We start from the raw sequence: 21,011 nt of genomic DNA, 5'->3' as shown, positions 1-21,011 counted from the left end.
ACATGCTTGTATTGTGACGACGAGTTCTGCAGAATTGTGTTCATACAGAAGCATGATCATGTTAGCATCTTCTTCACTACTTTGTTAGGTGATCAACATTGCAATAAGATTGTGCTCCATTTTGACGAGACGCAATGACTTTCTTCTCACTTACTTCGAAGGTGGTCATGCACTTTAGCTAAGACGCACTCAAATGTTCAAGATGATTATTTATGCAGACTAATTCCAAATATTTATATTCTGCCCATTAAAAGACAGTCCAAATATCTCTCATATGAAGCAACTTCTGTTGTTTTTTTTCGTTCAAAAATAAAAAAAAAATATTGCAGTCTGTTTGATACTTCAAACACAGAATTTAATCTGTCCATTTGTTTTTTGCCATCCTTTCCTGAAATCTGCAAAGGAGAACAAGAAGATCGCATTCATCACAATGTTGCCGAAACACCGCCCAAATAAAGGTAGGTGTCAGAAGATTGTGTTGCATGCTTGGAACAAGATCGCCCATATAGTGGATACTCTGCTCGCCGCAATAATTTAACGATATATTTCCACATACTGTAAGTCCATTGTTAACTTGAATGAAAAGTAACTTAAGAAGTCTCATAAAATATTGGCACCAACATTTTTACATTTTTTTTCCGTTTTATAACGGATACAAAGATTACTAACAATAGACATGCAAAAAATACTTGGATATATTGCACTGCAAATGTTACTATACAACCCTAAGTTATTGTCGTGTGTCCGGTCCACGAGGCCCGACTGCTGGGTTGGCATCCTGAAGACATGGGCTTATCCCTAATGGTCAAAGTCGATGAGGCATAGGACTTTCTCTCATGCCTTTTGCATTCACTTAAAACATTAGTACTGCACTATAATGGGGCAGGAGAGAAAACATGTTAACATGTTCCCTGTAAATACTTATTCATGCAAACAATGAATCTGACAGAGCCTTGATACAAGCCATGATGCACAATAAACCTAAACATCTATCTTCTATGTATGTATGTATCTGTCTATCTATTACTAAAACTCTCATCTTGTATAGATGTATGTATGTATGTATGTATGTTCCCGGAATACAGCCAAAACGGAACACGATAGCGCAAAAATTTTAGGGCCACCTTACCCACCATTCTGCGGTGTGCAGTGTCAAGTTTCGTTCAAATATGGCAACGACAAAAATTATTAAAAAAATCAATTCCTGAGTCAGTAAAGCACTCTTCAGGAGTATTTGATCAATGCAAACAACCTCAGTGGTATAGTTTGCTGGAGCTATCTTTGTTTTTTTCTTGAAATGATTTATTTAAAAACTCAAACATTTCGTATAGACAAAGAACGATTTATTTTTAAGCATAAAATTTTGATTTTATCGCCATTTTGATCTGATACTTCCGTGTTCATTAATAAATAAAATTGTGTTGAGACACGTGCTTCATTGAACGATGACTCCTGAGGTTTCTTTTTTCATCAACTGCTGTCACAACGGGTTCACGGGCCATCTTGTATATGACTAAAACTCTTCTCTTGTATACATATATATGTATGTATATACATGTGTATATATATATATATATATATATATATATATATATATATATATATATATATATATATATGTATGTATGTTCCTGAAATACAGCCAAAACAGTACACGATAGCGCAAACATTTTAGGGCCGCCTTACTCACCATTCGCCTGCGGTGTGCAGTATCAAGTTTCGTTCAAATCGTGCAACGAAAGAAGTTATTAAAAAATCAATTCCCGATTCAGTCAAGTTTTGGTATGACAATCCATAAAGCGCAATGACAAACAATGGAGAACGTGTTGATATACCACGAGAAACCGGTTGGCCGAACGATGACTCCTGAGGTAAATGCTCAAATTTTCTTCAAGTTAAAGTTTGACCACAAAATTAATATAAAGACTTTGTGTCTTTTTTTTTTTCATCAACCGCTGTCACAACGGGAAGCCAACGGGTTCTCTTGTGTAACATAAACCTCAGCTTAATCTATTGCCACAAACCATCTACCAAATGCGGAGATTGAGGAAAGGATTTAGGGAAGCAAAATAACAAGGACATGGAAGGGAGGGGAGATGAAAATATAGGTGAGATGAAGACGGGGAAGGGATGAGAGGTAAAGGGAATCGCCAGGTTGTTAGCACTGCCTACTCAGTGGGACCTGACCTGAATGCAAGCTTGAGTCGTACATGCTCTACTTTGTTTGGCTGGCATCTTCAGCCCCCTCAGCACTCATACCCCTGATGTCAAGGCAGCTCCAGTGAGCCACCTGCAGCACATCTCGACTGGGCATCTCATCAATATAGACAAATGCAGTGTCACTAGAATTACGAGACTCTCTGCTTGCTGATGTGCCACCACTTCCTCTCTGAACTTTTGAAACCGACATTGAGCTCAGCTCCAATTGCACTGCTCTTGTTGACCCAACTGTTGGATTCTTCCTCGCCATCCTCTCCACTCAACATTGCTGTACTCAATTTTCTCCACTTTCCTTTTATTTCTGAACTGCAACATGGCTTTTAATTGAGCTATGTGTATGTAAGCACAAAGGGAAAAGTCCCTTATCCCTTCACGCTGCACTATCCCTCCATGGCACACCTGACATATTGGCTACCCAAAGGCAATGAAGGGCAATGGAGGTTAATGGAGGGAGAGAGGAAATAAGGAAGAGGTTATAAACATTAAAATGTGGGGCAAAATGGGAAATGACTGACTGTTACCATACTTGTGGCTTTTTTAAACTATGGTACAGTACTTCATGGCCCTGCACACTTAGAATTATTTTTCGCACCCATAAACATGCAACAACCTGGTGTGCGCATGTGTGCACACACACACACACACACACACACACACACACACACACACACACACACACACACACACACACACACACACACACACACTCATGGAAGTGGATACTTTGAGACCTGGTCAGTCTCCATTCCACCCATGTGTGTAGATAGCAGCCAACAACCGCTACTTGTGCACGCACACACGTCTCGTTTTTTCATTTTCTATTTCAAACAATTCACACACACACACACACACACACACACACACACACACACACACACACACACACACACACACACACACACACACACACACACACACACACACACACACACACACACACACACACACACACACACTAAAGCAGCAATAATTGCTTTCCTTAAAATTTACTGAGATCAGCAAGTCTTGAAAAGCATCAAATTTATCGACAAATTTCGAGCAGCGGCTCGATGCAGGATGAATGTAAATATTATAGAAGTGCAAATCAAAATACATTCTCAGTGGCAGATTTAAACTCGGTATGTGTTTCTGGAAAAATCCTCCTCTCTCCTTTCACTTTTCTCCCACATACTCCCCAGCAACCCCAAATACTATGTTTGTCCCTTCCCTTAACATCCTCCTTTCTTCTTCTCATTATTCCTATTTTACTTTCTTTTACCCCAACCCAGACTCTTCCAAATGTAATATGTAGATAGCTCCTTAAATTTGGTCTGCTTTTGAAGTCTAAATAAAGCATACATACATTTAAAAATGTCTTCATTAATAAACAGCTCATGGTAGCATTGTACTTTCATGTTCAATTTTCGGTATTTGAAAGAAGCAGCTCTGATGGAATATTTTTTGCCAGCAGCAGTTCCCGGTGTGTTTGTGCTTTAAACATCAGTCTCCAAAAATATTTTTGTAACTTATTGTGCTAAATTGCAGGTGCACACTGTGCTAAGAGCATTAATTGATTCAACAAGCATCATTGTCCCTCTGAGCATCTCCCGAGAGCTGCATCTACGCCTTGTACATGCGACTGAGAACTTTGAAAACAGCCCTTGAAAATCTCACTCGGGTAAGACAGCAATAGCACCGTTCATTTGGTATTGTTGATTTTGCTCTTCATTTTAAAACTCCTCACCACACGTCATGTTGTCACACTGCCAACCACGAGCCAACCTCTCGTGTTTCACACTGCTGATTTGCCAATCGACAATCTGGAGCTTTCATGTTGGAGACCTTGTTAAGCAAACTTGGACTTTCTAACATCTCTCAGGGTGTTCCAAGCCAACGTAGAGATTACATCCAAAGTACCTGCGTCAAAGTATGTAGAATCACGTACACAGTAATTACATTGAGCATTGCCATTGGATATTGATTTTTTTTTTTACTTTAATAGTAGTTACGTCAACATTTTGTAATAGCAATTGTTTCGGGTATTTCAAGTTTGACAGAGTTGTTTTATTCTAGGAAATGAAAGAAGTACATGGAAGTTGATGATAATTCACTTCTATTTCAAATGCACTTGTTTTAAATCCCCTGATACATTGGCGTACTTCCTCCCACCGATGTGGTGGTGCTTTGATGTGGTAGTGCTTTGAGGAAATACATTTCCGAGGCTCATGGGTGGCCAATAAATACCTTACATATTCATATTAAACGTAAAAAGAGCCTTTTCACAGAAAATGAGAAGATTGGCATATCATATGAAACTTGTCTCAGGACATTACAGCGACCTCGGTCTTGAAACCAATGCCCTTGAACTGTCCACCATTTTCATGTATGCATTTACTTGTATGGGAAACTGTGTTTTGCATCACCTTATTTAAAGCTTCAAGTGGAATATTTCTTATTTCCTGTTGAATTTGCCTACGGTACGTAAATCTTGTACGGTTCTTGGTCTCTTCTGGTAGACTGTTGATTTAAGGTGCTCCTCCAAGAATATATTGGGCACAGTTACATCAGAGCTTCTGGCTGCCCATGGAGCATCTCCTTATCATAAAATGAGATGGTATTGGAAGAGGCCCTTCATGAGTGACATTGATGCACGAGCAGTCTGGCAGTTGCTCCATCCTGTTGGAAGCAGGTTTGATCATCAAATCCCATGTCTCTTAGTTTGTGAGCAATCAAATTGCTTCTCATTTATTGATGTCACTCAGATGTCATTGTGACAGTTGCCCCACTGGCATCGAAAAAAAAAAAAGTGGCCCCATGACTGGCCAAGGAAATGTCACACGACACTGTGACATGCTCATTGCATAAAGGTCATTGGTGTAATTGCTCAGGATTGGTGGAACATATATATATATATATTTTTTTTTTCTGCCCAAAATCAGGTGTTTCAACTTGTTGAAATAACCTGAGAGCTGGAAATAGGCTTCATCTCACATGACGTGTGCAAATCATCCTTTAGCGTGGTCCAAAGTGATGTTATCTTTGTGTTCAATGCCTGAGAAAGTTTTCTTGTCAAACGGCGTGAACTACGCTGAACAGCTACACGCACAACTGTAATATTGTGAGGTGTATGAATACTTCTGGGTCATCCTGAAGGAGATGGAATTGTGCACTGGAAGTTTCACGAAGCCTTTTGACATGTGAGTGTATTGTGTTTCTGGAAGGACATTTTCGAGCATTGTAAATTATTTTGAAATCTCGTTGAGCTTGAATTATTGAACTGGACTTGAAGTGGAGTTCCAGGATCCTTTATCTTCCGGAATACAGTATGTCTACTTCTCCATGTTAGTACATCTTACAGGAGCCCTTTATAATCTGCAATAGAAGAAATAAATATATTAGCTTTGCTTAGGATTTTTACTTGAATTTTAAATGTGTCAGATATTTCTTGGCCACCTTATTCAATCCTAATCTTCTGTTTTGGGCTTCAAATTGGTGGTACAGCACTATCTCATGTTCATGTCACCCCCCATCTCTACACACAACCTTTTATACTCCCATTAACCTAACCTACCTCAACCCACTTACTTGCAGGTTTCCTCCTGTCTCCTTATTTCCTTGCTTGTTATATCCAGCTATTGCTGCCCTACTATCAGTACTTTGCTTATTTGCCCTCTTTCTCTTCACTCTTCTCCGAGAATAAAAACATTCAAGTACAAAAACACCTTGCCATCAGCTTACAGGTTGATGGATTAACTTTGAAAAAATTATGGCAGGGACCAATAATGTCTCCATTCCATGCTGACTCACTTTGACACTGGTGAAAATTGAGAGCCCAAAGTCATCTCACATGTTACATCTCTGCATTCAAGAAATCATGAATTATCACTTCCTTTGGTCAATCCCTCACTCAAATTAGTCACTCAAGTCACTTCCACAAGCTCTGATGCAAATGTCCACATGAGTTGCCTTTTCATTCAATGGATCAGGTACATGAATCCCACCTTGGACTAACCTCATTGAATTTCAAGTGAGAATCAATGATCATTCCCCCACTTCCAATGCTGACATCCAATAATTCTGAAATCTATATAATGGAGAAAGTGTATATTATAATTATGTTTGTATGTATGTATCATCGACTCTGAGAAGATTTACCCAGGAAGCTGAAACTTTCAGGAATTAATGAGGGCACCCTGATGTTGGGCATGTGCAAGTTTCAGTCTATTATATCAAGTTTTGAAAAAAAATAATTCCATCTTGCCATTTTATTCTTTTTGGGGCGAGGGGAGGTGCAATTGGAATGATCCAAGTGATATATGCACAATGTATTATTGTAGTTATAGAGCTCCCTATATATGTGCTGCCTAATGTCCCAAAATGTGGATTGGAGGAACTAACTCATTATATATGCACATAAACAGTATGAATGTCTTCACTTCATACACGTAACCCGGGTTAATTTTATTTTCGGGAGTGATTGAGGCAGCGGTCTGTTGCCTATACACCGCCCAAATATCGGGAGCGATTGAGGCAGCGGTCTGTTGTCTTTTACACCGCCAAAATAAAGGTATGTGTCAATAGAACGTTTTGCACACTTGAAGAAAGATCGCCCGTAGGGTGGGTATTCTGCTATGGTATTGATCATCAGAAAGATAATAACATGACCTACCTGACAACGCCCGTAGGGAGCTAGTGCATCAGGTATAGTAAATATTAATCCGGCAGTTCTCTAAAATTTGGCGTTTTACGTATTTATTGCTTGCTTGGTTGACATCACTCGTCTTGTGAGACTTTTCATGATGGTTCACTCTTTCGTGGTGTTTTTTGAACTCGTTGCACCTTTTAAACACAACTCCGTGAAACGCATGCATCACCAAATTGTGGAGCCGTTCTCAAATTAATTTCATTTGGCTTGACTTCTTCACAAGAAAATTAATGATCCACTGACCCTCGATTCCACAGCTTGCCTGACTACATTTGCCACCATCTTGGTTTAATAAAGAATGCTTTGACCAACCATTACTGATGTCACTTCCTGTTTAACTTGCCCAGGGTCAGCATCAGCAATGAACATTTTCACCTTCTTCGATGAAAATACTACTCTTACCTTGAACTTCACTCGTACATTAAGCTTTTAAGCACACCACAAGCAGGATATTTGTAGTATAACTCCATTCATAAAACAATATGGCAAATATGCAATTACCAACAGCGTGTTCATAAATACCCAAGACGTAGAGGTAACTGTTGGAAACCATTTTGTTTATTTATTTTGTTAGCATCACCCTCTAACGAAGCAACTAGCATTCCTGAACATAAACCTTCACATTGTTTGTTATGGGGTGTGTTCCTCATTTGGTCCTCATTGTGTAACTCACACTTGAAGACATGTTAACATTAAAAGTAGTTGTAAAGCATCGTCCTTGCTTAGTTAGAAAAGTTGAGTTATTTCCGAATACCATCCAATATTTCACACATAAGGTCCTTGTAATCTATTTTTAAAGATACAGATGAGGACAGATCTATTGGATGGAAATAGTGTAAAAATGACATGGGTTGGGGTGAGAATACAACGTTGGGCATAAAGCTAAGTGAGAATGAATGGCAGGGCAAGGATAGGGACCGAGACATGGAGAGTGGTAACAAGATAAGGTAAGGCATGAAAGGGGCCTGTTGAAGTGATATGAAGCACGTATAGCAATGTTTGGTTGTGAGGATGTGACAAGGAGATGAACAAAGGTGGGAAGAATTTTAAGTGTCAGATGCATCACGTTGAGCTGCCGTTTGTCTGGAGATCCCTGCTGGCATCTTGTCTCGCACTCAACCATTGCAAAGGGTTTGCCACTGTAGCTGTAACTGAAGTTGCAATGAGTCTCCACTCCCTGCCCTCTGGGTTCTGAACCTGACTTTCTTTCATTACCTCTAATTGACTGCTGAGGTAGCAGAATCTTCACGGGATCCTTCTTACATTGCTCTCTGCAGTATACTTGTTCTTGGCTGCCAAAATACTTTTGTCTCAGCAGTTCACAATGCCATCTTTTTAAAGTCCTTGTCTGCCTTTCTCTCCCTTTCATATTGCTTTGCATTAAATATATGCAGCATGGTCCACACAGTGGTCTACGAAATAATGACACATTTACAATTGCAGTGAAAAGGCTTTAGTGTGTAAAGCAACAATCTATTCTTCAAATAGGAACTTTTTTTCTCTTTTTCTACAACATTCTGTTGATATCATCTGATGTATGGTGTGAACAATTGCAGCGTATTTAGCTGCAAAGTACTTGTCCATTTCATGAGCCAACCTTTCCAACTTCAAACTCCAAACGTTGCCTGACCTCACATTCATCATCATCATAAAATCTGATACCTGTGGGTATCATTGTCATTCATAAAATGATTGTTTTTTAAATCCACACTTCCTCATCTCCCATTCTGTATTTTTCTTAATTAATTTGAAGATAAAATAGAGTGTAGGAGTAGGTGACGTCCAACAGGATGATAGAGAGGTTTGAACAGTCTCGCCTGGGTTTGATTACCGACCTGATTACAAAGAGGTGGATTGGTGCTTTGGAAGCAGGGTGTTTAATTTTTTTTTATCTATTTATTTTTCAAACACATCATTACATGGATACAAACATTTTCGAACAATTCCAGCAGTATGAACAAAGTATTCAGATAACAACATGGCAAATATGCAATTTAAAAAATCTGCTGTTGGCTTTGCAGTTGTGGTGGTGGCTTGGGATTCGAGGGTCGAGTTCAAGCCCCATTACCGCTGAATTAACACCAGGGGGGTTAACTCAGCCTGTCATCCTTCTGAGGTCAGTGAAATGATTACCAGTGTAGCAGCCAAAAGGCTGCACATGAAGGTAAGGGGTATCAACGGATTTATCAAATCTGGTATTGGTGTGGTGCAGGCATGATGGGCCTAATGGCCTCCTCCTGTGCAAAAAATTCCCTGTAATTTCCTTGTATGACAGTATGCAGAAAAAAAAGAACATCACAAGCAAAAGCTTGAAAATGATGTCCTTAAATAAATTGCATTTCATTCGGTATATCTTGATGGAAGAGCTGAATGAGAAGAGGGAGAAGGAGAAATTCAGGGGAAGAGAGGAATATTAAGGGGAAAATGAGGTCAATTTAACATGATGTACATATCAGACTCATGAGTCACAGATACTTATTAAAAGCATATTCCATTGCAGAGATTCAATTATAAGGTGTGCATACAGTTCGTATTGAATATATGTACAAGTAAAGGTTACGTCATCAGGACAAAAAATTCCCATATCTGTTTTAGACATAAGTAGCACATTACGTCACACCCTACAGTTACACACACACACACACACACACACACACACACACACACACACACACACACACACACACACACACACACACACACACACACACACACACACACACACACACACACACACACACACACACACACACACACACACACACACACACACCTGTGGCAAATCACATTTTTACAGTGAGTAAACTTACACATGCAAGACGGACAACTCCTCAACCCCCTCGCCCGCACACCCCACCAAAAGTCCACCCCCATCCCCAAAGCCGCAACCTCACCCTCCCAACTCTGTCACATTTTTGCTGTCCTCCCCCCCCCACCCCCTCCCTCCCGCTCCTCCCAACCCCAAGTCCTCATCCTCCCTCTCCCCACAACAGAATACTGCCACAATCGCTGAGGCCTATCTTCACAAGACCCGTGACACCTATCGGCACAAAATCCTTTCAACTGTCACTTTGGTCATTTTACACTGAAGGGGAAACTTATAGGGAGGGCATGGCTATTGTGAATATGACAGCTCCGAAGATGTCCTTGACTTCACATAGCATGAAGCATCAACATGGTGGCCGTAGTATAGAAAATGTGAGAAGTCAGGAGAACTGTCCAACCAATGGGTGGAACCCGGATGCACGGCATGGATGGACACATGCACGAGCTCACGTTGTGCTCCTTTTATAGCATCGATTAAATGAGGCACCTGAATAATAACAAAATTAATATAAAGATAACAGAATTCATTCAAAGTTTCATCACAAAGTGTGCAATCTCGAGGATGGACGTTATTCTGCATGTTCTGTCCACCACCATTTCTTTGTGTACATTATAAGACCACATGCTGTCTTGCAAAATAGCAGGTGAATTATTGCCCCAGTGCAATCCTTGCGTCGGGGCTGCTTTGGTGTGACTGAACCTGCTGTGTGTGTGTGTGTGTGTGTGTGTGTGTGTGTGTGTGTGTGTGTGTGTGTGTGTGTGTGTGTGTGTGTGTGTGTGTGTGTGTGTGTGTGTGTGTGTGTGTGTGTGTGTGTGTGTGTGTGTGTGAGAGTGAGATGTGTGTATATATATATATATGTATATATATATATATATATGTATATATATATATATATATATATATATATATATATATATATATTCATAGCTTCTCATCTGAAGCAGTCGAGATTGATGATCCAGCAAACAATTCTTAACGTATCAACCACTGAATTATTTTCAGAATAGGGCAAGAGCGAGCCCATGGACCACGACATTTTCGAGCACAAATCTGGTGCACTGAACGCACTGAACAGTAAAACAACATCTGAGGCAGCAAATGCAACGAGGCTGGATATACATCGCGTTCAGTTCAAGGCAAATGTCAGGATTATTTTTTTCTGTTTTAGGAAAATTCCACTGATGCAAAGCAAAAAAACTGGTTCAAAGAAAAGCCTTCTTTTTGAGGCTGCACAGTGGCAGATCTGTTACTCACTCCAGTAGCTCCAAGCGAGATTGGCCTTCAGCACTTCAATGCGTGCAACTAACTGATTCACCACGGCAATGAATAAATAATTTATACAAAAAATTATTTAAACTATACAATCGTAAATGCCTGAAGGTAAATGATGCATGATTAGGTAATGCAATATTCCCTTTTGCCCTGAGTTGTGATTTTTTTTTTTTTTAATACGCATACATCTCCTTAAATTGTCATATGAACAATTTCCATTCATCGCTTGCTGTAAAATGATTTTGTCAAAAATATTACAATGTCACCATCTACAATAATATTCAATCAAAATCGCTGCAGTGATGGCATGGTTTTTGTTGAACCAACTTGCATCCGTTTAGTTTCCATTGTAATGTATTGATGAATAATGGGGTCCATTGTCATGAACATTTTGAAAAAACTTGTAGTAATTACAGTTTTAACTTGAAAATTGAATGACGAAATGCAAGCAAATACAGATGCAAAAGAGAAGGCATTTCTGCCCATCAAGATTGTGCATCCTTCATTCAGCACCATGCACACGCTTCCCTGCGCACACCTCCCTAAAATGGCAACAAAAAACTGCCAGGCGGATATATGCATAAGCATGTCGGATTAAAATTTTGGTATTTATTCTTTAACTCCTTTTTTAGGGGAACACGGCAAATGAATAACGGGGGTCAAATGGACTGCATATCTCTAAAGGATAAGTTTCTGCACTCATCATTATTTTAACCAGCATTGACCGAGACGGGGATAGCCATTTGAACGTATGAAAATCCATGTGACCATTCCTGTGATGAAGATGTCCATTGTTAACTGTTAGCTATGAAAATACTCATGACTTTGTGCTATGTCTCCATGCTTTCTGGCATGACGGTAACGAAGCGACTATTGCATGCTTTCCTCCTGAATTATCACCTTTTATCATCTTTGTTTTGTATTTTTATAGCAAATGCGATTGTCCAATTTTTTTCTTTTTTACCTTGTAAAGATCTTTCCACTCTGTCCTTTGTCGCTTTGACTTTTCGTCATAATGCTGTAGCCAAGTTCTTCCTCCAGTCGCTATTCACACTCGGAACTGTTTGTTGTATGTCCTTTCTTTGAAGCATTTGATCATTTGTTTGAAAATTGTTATCTGATCCTCCTTTTTTCTTTTTCCTTTTTTACTCTGACTTTTGCGTTGGTTCAAATACACCATAGTCACTTGCTTGTATTTTTATTTTTCCTGTGCTTCAAAATGTCATTCCATCCCTCTTTCCAAAATATGTTTTAGCCGTCGTTTGTAAATTCTGTCTTTCCATACAGTCTTTTCTTCTGAAATATATTGCTACATATTTCATGACCAGCTATAAAGAACATGTTGGGTGTAATCCACCACTGAAACCTGCTAAGATTGTGGCTGGTGAGCGCTATTACCAAATTAAGGTTGTCCCCAATGCCAACAAGGTGCAGTGTGAGAAGAATACCAGTCAACAGTCTCGAATACTTTTTTGTAAATACTAAACTTCCTCCTTTTGTTTGACAACGAACATATGATCGACGTGTTATACCATCGCTGGCAAGTCGGTCTTCAACGTGCATTTCTTTTTGTTCCATTTTATTTTGAACTAAATATTTTATTTCTTATTTTATCGTGTATTTCAGGTGCATAGCCTGGAGCTACAGAGTAAAAATCGCTGCCAGAAATAATTAAGCTGCAGTGCAGGTTGCTTAAATTTTCCTCAAAGGCATATAGGAAGAGAAAGAAACTGGGAATGATCTATGTCTCATGATGAAGGATCAGAGCCAGAGCAAGAGGACGACCTGCTAGAATACGCCAGCAATGAATCTGATGTGGTTCCGAATATCAGGGAATCGATGAAGGTTATGAGCCTCAAGACAATAAACGCATGTGAAGGCATGGTGCCTGACAGCTGTGAACGTCATGATCAGGAACCCAAGGTTCTGGTTGCAATAAATGGAAGATTATGGATGGCATGTGAGTGAAATCTGGCAATGCGTACTCCTAATGCAAATGTGTTGTGGAATTGCCCAGGCACCCAGGCATTGCATGCAAAGATGGCAAAAGTCCGAGACGTAAGTGGCGTCTTCAGCTTGTTGTCAACGGATGAAATGTTGGACACTATAATTCAACATATAAACAGGTAAGCCCAAAAAGAAAACAAAAACAATGACCAAGATGTCTTTTGAAAACCAATTCGGTGCATGGAAATTAATACTTGTGAACTGCTGAAGGCTATTGGACTTTTGATCTAAGCAGGAAGGAATTGATCTGCTCATGAAAACCTTTGGGAACTGTGGTCTGAAAATGGTACACCCATTTACAGATCGGCAATGAGTTTCATGGAAGGTAAGAAGGTCAATGTAAGAGTAATATCTGATTCCTCCTTTTTTGATGGCTTGTGACAAGGCATAAGCTGAGAAGCTAATGGCCCTCCATGAAATGTGGGAGTTGTTTCCTGCCTGTCTGCCTCTGAAGTATTGTCCTGGGTGTAACATTATAGTTGATGAGCAGGTTGTGCCTTTCACTGATGTCGCTTCCTGTATATAAGCCTTTCAGAGATTGTGGTTCCTTCAGTCAAGATTTGCCATCTGATCTCGGTAGATATGGAAACACATTTATAATTGTGATGCACCTACCCTCTATTGTCAGGTCAGGCCAGATTAGATTTGTGACTTGCGACAGGTACCATGTAAACCTGTATGAACCTTTTTCATGGTCAGGTTGTCGGCGACTAAACTTGTTCCCCCACCAAGTTTCCTGGTGAGGAGGGTGTATGATACAGACACTGAGCAGGATTAAAAACAAAATCTGTCAAAGGGCAGAGGAGCTCCTTGTGAGCTAAAGGCCATCCATATGTTGTGCCCATCTGTGTATGTGGACATTCAACTGCAGTTGGGTTACGTTTTTTGAGGAGGATGGTGGCAGGATTTGCACTCGGGTCAGGACAGGTATGGGAGCATGCACCGGAAAAGCGCGTCGCTGTGTCCACTTTGCGCAGGCACTCCAGGGGCTTCCGTCTGGCCATACCCCAGGCAGATGCCTGGCCCATCCCCATCTCCTTGAGATGCCAATCAACCTGCTGCAACCACGAGGCATGTGGTCGGCCCATTGGCCTCCTCCACTCACAAGGCTCCTCGCTGAGAAAATCTGGTGAGCAGGATCAGCGTCAAGAAAACAATCCGCATGTCTATGCAGACACAGCTGACGCTCACAGAATATGCAGGTAACAAATATCATTTGAGTCTCTCTCAGCAACCGCTCGTTGGATACAAAGTCCGACCAGCGATAGCCAAGGATTGTCCGAAGAGACCTGGTACCAAAGGAATTAAGTCTCCATCTCAGATCCCTGATCAGAATCCAAGTCTCACATCAGTAGAACAAGACTGGAAGCACCAAGGGGCTGAAGACTCAGCCTTTCGTCCTCCTGCACAGGTACCGACAGCGCCACACCCCATGATGCAGTGAATCCATGACTCCCCAGACCTGACCCAGTCGTCTGTTGAGCTCTGGCTCACAGACAGCAGAGACATGAATATCACTGCCAAGGCAAGTGAATCTCTCCATGACCTCAACATCCTCATCCACAAACAGGTACAGACAAGATAGCGGCATCCAAGATGTCATTCCATCCATCCATTGGGACCATACTCTGTGCAGAGCGTTGTTGCTGCCTCAGCAGTCTCCTTGACTATTGGGTACAATCCTGGACAGGTCGCCACTCCGACGCAGGATACCAGCAAGCTGGAACTCATTTTTGCCGATCTCGGAAGGATGACAGGTGGAGTCAATCCCACCTGGTATTAATTACACAGCAGAGTGGGATTTGAACTCAGGATCCTCGGGTCCCCAGCCCCAGACCCGAACCATTAAGCCAACACCGGGCATCAAGATGTCATTGAAAGCCTGAATCTTAGTTTTGACCCAGGAAACCCAGAATCCCAGCGGCTCCAAATCCTCATTCAGCACCTCAAGGGCCCCCAAAAGGATATCTAGAGTCTCTGCAAAGATGACTGCATCGTCTGTGAAATCAATGTCAGAAATCTTGACATTCCAAAAAGATGCACTGCAGCGTCAACTCTCTGACATCCTTCCTAGAATCCAGTACACAAGTGCTGAAAGTGTGGGGGCCAGCACACACCCATGACAAACTCCAGTAACAACTGCAAATAAGTCAGATAGTATCGCCACATCTCATAGCGCTCTCAGTACCAGAGTATAGTTCAGACGACATCAGATTGATCAGTTTTGGTGGTACCCCATTAAGACCAAGAATCCTCCAGAGGGCATCCTGGTTCACTGAATCAAATGCTATACAAAGATCAACACAGGCCGCAAGCAACCCCGGCCGAAACTCTCGTCTGTGTTCTGTGAGGACCCGAAGAGCCAAGGATACGGTCAATCATTGACCTGTTTGGTGTAAAGGCTGACTGCTCTCGATGCTATTGCCCAAGCAGATGGCGGCAAACCCTATGAAGAATTATCCGAGCAAAGACCTTGCCCGGCACTGAGAGCAGCATTACCCCTCGGTAGTTGTTGCAGTCCTGGTAATCACCCTTCTCTTTCCAGAGAGGGACAACAAGACCCCTCTTCCAGTCAGTTGGGATGATGCCTGTGTTCAAGGCAGAGCAAAGAACTGCATGCAATGACATGAATGCGGCATTTCCACCAGCCTTGAGAAGTTCAGCATGGATGCTACAGATCCCAGGAGCTTTACCCCCTTTCAAGTAGTTCACTGCAGCCTGTGTTTCCACAAACATAGGTGGATCACAGTTGATTGGAAGGTCAGCAAGAGGGATAGTGACACCCCTGGCATCCAACTCAACAATGATGGATCAGCCTGGTGCAGCCGCTCAAAGTAACCATCCCAGCGGACCTTCACTTCGGACTCCTCTGTCAAGAGCCCACCACACTCTGCTCGAACTGCAGTACACTGAGGGGTGGGATTAAAGGAACGCAATGCACAAACTCCCCTGTTAATGGGACGAGAATCACTTGACCAAAAGTGATGCTCTACCCTCTCACGGATTCCTCGCACATAGACCTCCTTGGCCACCCTTTGTGCACGTTCAGTTTTACGCCTCAGCTCCCTGAACAGCTCAGCTCTACCATTGAGCATGGCCCTGTGACTCTGTTCAATGGTATGCAGTGTCCCTTCAGAGACAAAATTGTTCTTCACCCTCTGGTGAGTTCCAAGACATCCACCGGCAACACAAGGACAGTGGTCTTGAAGGCACTTCACAACTCCTCAGGATTCCGCTAAGCACCCAGGCCCCCCAAATCCCCACTCAACCTGTTCGCAAACTCCTCAGCTACCCTCTCATCCTTGAGCTTGCAAACATCCAGCCTAGACTGGGATGGTACCATTCTCCCAGATTTAAGCTGCAACTTCAGATTGGTTCAACAAGCCTGTGGTCAGTATTGAGGGGTAATCAATCCGCTCGACCCTGCAGTTCTGGATAATCCTCCAGTGACCATCAACGAGCACATGGTCCATCTCCTTTGCCACTCCACCGGTGTTGGAATATTAAGTCCAGCGATGAGCCTGTGAGTGCTGAAACCATGAACTAGCCACCAAAAGCCCATGACTTCTTGCAAAGTCAAGGAACTTATTGCATTACTGGTTCACAGTTCCAGACTCATGGGGACCAACACATGTCTCATAACCATCCCTGTAAGTTGCAGTTGATGCATTGAAATCCCTCAAGACTGGAAGAGTATCTCACCTTGGGCACTAACCAACCACAGACTCGAGTATGGCATGAAATGCTTCCTTCACGTTGAGATCACTCGCACCAGTCGGAGCATATTCAGAGACCAGGGAAATGACACCCAAGGAGTGACGAATCATTTATCTCATAATATGCTCGTTGACTGGTGGTACCTCAATTATAATTATCATTGGAGTCAGCTTATTGGATACAGCTACAGCAAATCATTGGGTATGTTAACCACATGAGTGACCAGACCAATAGGTGCAAACACCCGCTACAATCTCGCCTCAATCCGGTCTCAGAACCACAGAGAGTGCTGCAATACCGATGTCCAAACGCTTGAGGTCAGATGATAAAAGAAATAGGTGATCATCCTCTCTTCGGGAATGGACATTCCAAGCACCCACCTCAAGGGACCACCTCAAATTGACCCAAGGAGACCACCGTATGTTGAACGACACTTCAGCACCACCCCAACACACACTACCGCAATCTGATCCGGGAAGGTTACCCCGTGGTTTTCCTGCTGTCATCAAGGATTGGGGGTCCCTAAGGCTTTGGCCCAATCCCGTCATCCGGTGAGCTGCCCTACGGAGGGCAGCTGCACAGGAGGTACTCCTACAAAGTCGGTTTTTAGATATTTTTGTGCTTTTCATATGTTCTGCGGAATGAAGGGTTTTACGTTGGCCAAAGTGCAAATCCTACCACCAACCTCCTCATAAAAAGTAACCCAACTGCAGGAGGATGCCTGCAGATACAGTTTGGTACTAGATATGGATGGCTGTTGGCTCACAAAGAGGTCCTCTGTTCTTTGACAGGTTTTGTTTTTAATCCTGCTGGGTGTCCATATCGTACACTCTCCTCACCAAGAAACTTGTTTGTGGAGACAGTTTCATCACCGACAACCCGACCATGAAACAGGTTAGTACAGGTTTACATGATACCTGTAGCAAATCACAGATCTAATCTGACCTAACCTGACATAATTTGCACTCTGGCCACCATAAAACCCTTCACTCTGCAAGCATACTAAAAATGCAAAGAAATCTAACCTGACATAATTTGCACTCCGGCCACCATAAAACCCTTCACTCTGCAAGCATACTAAAAATGCAAAGAAATCTGAAAACCCACTCCGTGAGAGTACTTCTTTGCAACTGCCCTCCGCATTGCAACTCACTGGATGACGGGTTTGAGGCAATGCCTTCGGACCCCCCACTCTGATGAAAGGAGGAAAACCACGGGGTAACCTTCCCGGGTTCAGATTGCTGTAGTGTGTGGTACTGAGTGTCGTCCAAAAAAAAAAAATGTACGCAGCGACGTGCTGCTCCGGCAACGATGCTCTTGTACCTGACCTATCCTCTGAAAGGTGAGATTTACCTGTGCAAGCAACTTGGGAATTACAGACTATGTAACCTTGGAGTACAGATAGTCAAGTGAATCCCTGGTCCAAGGCAGTGATGTGGTCGAAATTACACATGTGATAAATTCTTCACTTTGCTGCCTCTTTCCGAAGAGGTTGTTATCCAACACAACAGGCTGCATATACTCGCAATGAGGAGTTTTCATATGACAGAGAACTGACTGCTTATAGTGAGGTTCTACAAAGAAACAAGACAGTAGTCATTCTCAGCAGAATCTATCACAACAAAATGGTCTGCAGAAAATTAACAACGAGCTCTATATATTCGTCCATTACAATCAAAATCCGTTAGCAACCAAGATTACCTTGTTCAAGTCTCCCCTTGCAAGAGGGGCACAATGAGATGGCCACTTTCACTCTGAAAATAGGTGCATGGTGTTGCGACAGTAACAGCGCTTTGTCCAAAAGCTAGAATGGAATCCACACAAAACTGCAAGCATCATATATTCTAATGACAACTTGCCAAAGGTCTGTTGTTGCTGGAGCAAAATTGAAGGCTTGAAAACCCATGAAAGCTTAAATGTATGGAGCTCCTGAGTTTCAATGTAAAGTTGCCTTTCAAATCTCATCCTACTCTTCATGGACTTGCGCAGAGGATATTGTGCCCCGCAATCATGACATAAAGACAAAGAAACAGCTACAGCAAGTGTGACCAGGGCATCTGTGAGGATCATTCTGCCAATATCTGCAAAACTTGCCAAAAGGAAGAAACTGGGTGATGGAGACAATCTGTTTGATGAAGAGATCGTGAGGAAGCATTGACATTCAAGAGTATAACAAACAAACAAAATAATAATAAAAAACACCACCTCTATCTTTTCACTTTTGGGGTTGTCCCTCTGTTACTCCTCGGGAATATCGAAGCCAGCATAAATGTTTGTCCATCTTTAAGCCCATGTCTTCGAATTACTTGTCGTAATTCCGACTGGAACGTGCTCTAAAAACAGGAAATGACGAACTTAAAAGAATACAATACTTTGTGTCAAAAATGATTTGTTGCTTTGTATCGCTTTAAAATTTTGACGATATTCTTACCCGAACAGCGAGGTGAAAATAAACTGTACTGGGGTCTATTTTACCCCTGGAGTGCTTTCCGAGGCATATCATGACGTGGATCTTGCAGGGTTAAGAATTATTTGATGGCCCATACATTGGGCACACTTTCTTATCTTCAGTGGTCCATTTTGTCAGTCGAAGTGAATTTGTGCTTCACTGTAGCATAAATCAATGGTTTTGTACAGTTTCTAAGGAAAGACTGAGATATCAAAACAAAGTCCCCATCATGTGCACCTTACTGTAGTCTCCAGAGTCTATTTTAGCCTATTCACATTTGTTTGTCTCACGTTTGTTTGTCTTTAGCGTTGCTTTGAATGTTTCTTTGTTCTCTCGTGAGCTCGTATCATTTTCAACCACAGTATTTTTTTTCAAAATGCTGTGGTCAGGTGTCTTTTTCTGAATACTTTAAAATTTATAATATGTTATGTATTATTGGGAGGCTGGGGAGGGTGGAGGAAGGAAAGTGCATTTCATTGTTAAAATACAACTTGGATGAGACTTTTTCTCCTTGTTCAACCTTTTTATGATTGATAAAACTTGCTTGATTGAAAGTGAAGATGGTAGAATAACTTTGTTGGTCCTATCTTGTCCTGGCTGTGTACTTTGGGGACAAAATCACATCCAAACAGAGGGCGCTGCATCATGGAGCATTCAGAGGGGGAAATTTGACTTTGCTGTCCTGTTTACTTCAGCTATGCTCGAGGATGTCTACTAATAAATAGTCAAGGGAAACTAAAGATATGGTGGCATCTTTTAGAAAAACAAGACTTTGGGTACGTAATCCTGGCTACATTCCGAATTCCCCGATAACCCACACAGGGACATCTATCACTTGGTTAATGGAGTGAATCTCATTATAACTTTTCTTGGTCTAAAACTACAGCTTCGGCGGCGTGAGGCTTCCAATAAAGGCCGGATTCATCATGCGAAATTGGAGTAAATTTTCAGAAACCATCAAGTCAATGCTCTTCCATCCATATGTGTGTGATAAGAACACCATATAAGTCGATCTCATTCCATGAGCATTTCATTAATTATCAAATAGAACAACAAAGACAAAAACTCCGAGCAGCTATTTCAAAAATGAGAGCTGTCGGTGTCTTTTTATTTCGCTGGAATGTAGTGCAGCGTGTCTCATGTCAGATATTTTGTCAAAGTTCCATTTCATTCAATGATCGTTATAAATAATCCACTTTCATGAAACTTTATTATCCTTCTAACGATGTGCTGTAAACTTCACCATACGTACCGTTACATTTATTTGAGCCTGTGAAGGAAATGCAAGTAATAACATTTGTTCGGAAATATACAGCACTCCTTGCTGGCACTATATGTGAATATATCTAGCGACGATGTTATTTGTTCAGCACACTGCAATGCAATGAAAGTCACGAGAGATGGATCGTCTTCTGGTTATTTATTTTTATGATAGTGTGTTTGAATATATCCACAAGTAAAACGACTAAAAGCACTGTGATAAATGTCGCGTTTTTGTGCACAGCGGTTTATCTGGCTGTTCACAATTATGGATGTAACTAATGGTTACAATCCAATCCTACAGTAATCCAACTATACTGACAAGAAGCAGACAAAGCGACACAGTATTCAGTCTTGCAATGAAAAAGCCAAAGGGGATTTAAAAAGATAATCCACAACCTCTGCACAGGTAAAAACGTTCACAATAACCTGTTAACTATACCATTGTTCTTGTAAAGAAGGAATTGACAACCTGGTGTTAGCTTCGCGGTTAGGGTGGTGGCTTGCGATCCTAGGTTCCTGAGTTCGAGCCCCGTTTACCACTGAATTAACACCAGGGGTTTGACTCAGCGTGT

The 21,011-nt window shown here is 41.7% G+C and overlaps 1 protein-coding gene across 5 annotated transcripts in view; it reads left to right on the top strand.

Moving 5' to 3' along the window:
* LOC147021661 (cadherin-11-like) overlaps positions 1-21,011 on the top strand; it is a 348,953-nt gene that overhangs the window by 111,487 nt on the left and 216,455 nt on the right. For 2 of the 5 annotated variants that reach the window (XM_085891879.1, XM_085891877.1), the window contains exons 2-3: positions 404-458; positions 3,745-3,877. The exons of 1 other annotated variant lie outside the window; for it this stretch is intronic. The gene's annotated coding sequence lies outside the window, so the exon portion shown is untranslated. The remainder of the gene's footprint in view (positions 1-403; positions 459-3,744; positions 3,878-21,011) is intronic. 2 more of the 5 variants (XM_085891880.1, XM_085891881.1) reach the window with 1 other exon arrangement.

The sequence above is a fragment of the Eptatretus burgeri genome, chromosome 8 (genome assembly GCF_056783735.1).
Source record: "Eptatretus burgeri isolate ZD-2024b chromosome 8, Ebu_testis_v1, whole genome shotgun sequence".
Lineage (NCBI taxonomy): Eukaryota > Metazoa > Chordata > Myxini > Myxiniformes > Myxinidae > Eptatretus > Eptatretus burgeri.
Note: the sequence above shows the minus strand (reverse complement) of the source record. Positions and strands in the feature narration are given on the sequence as shown.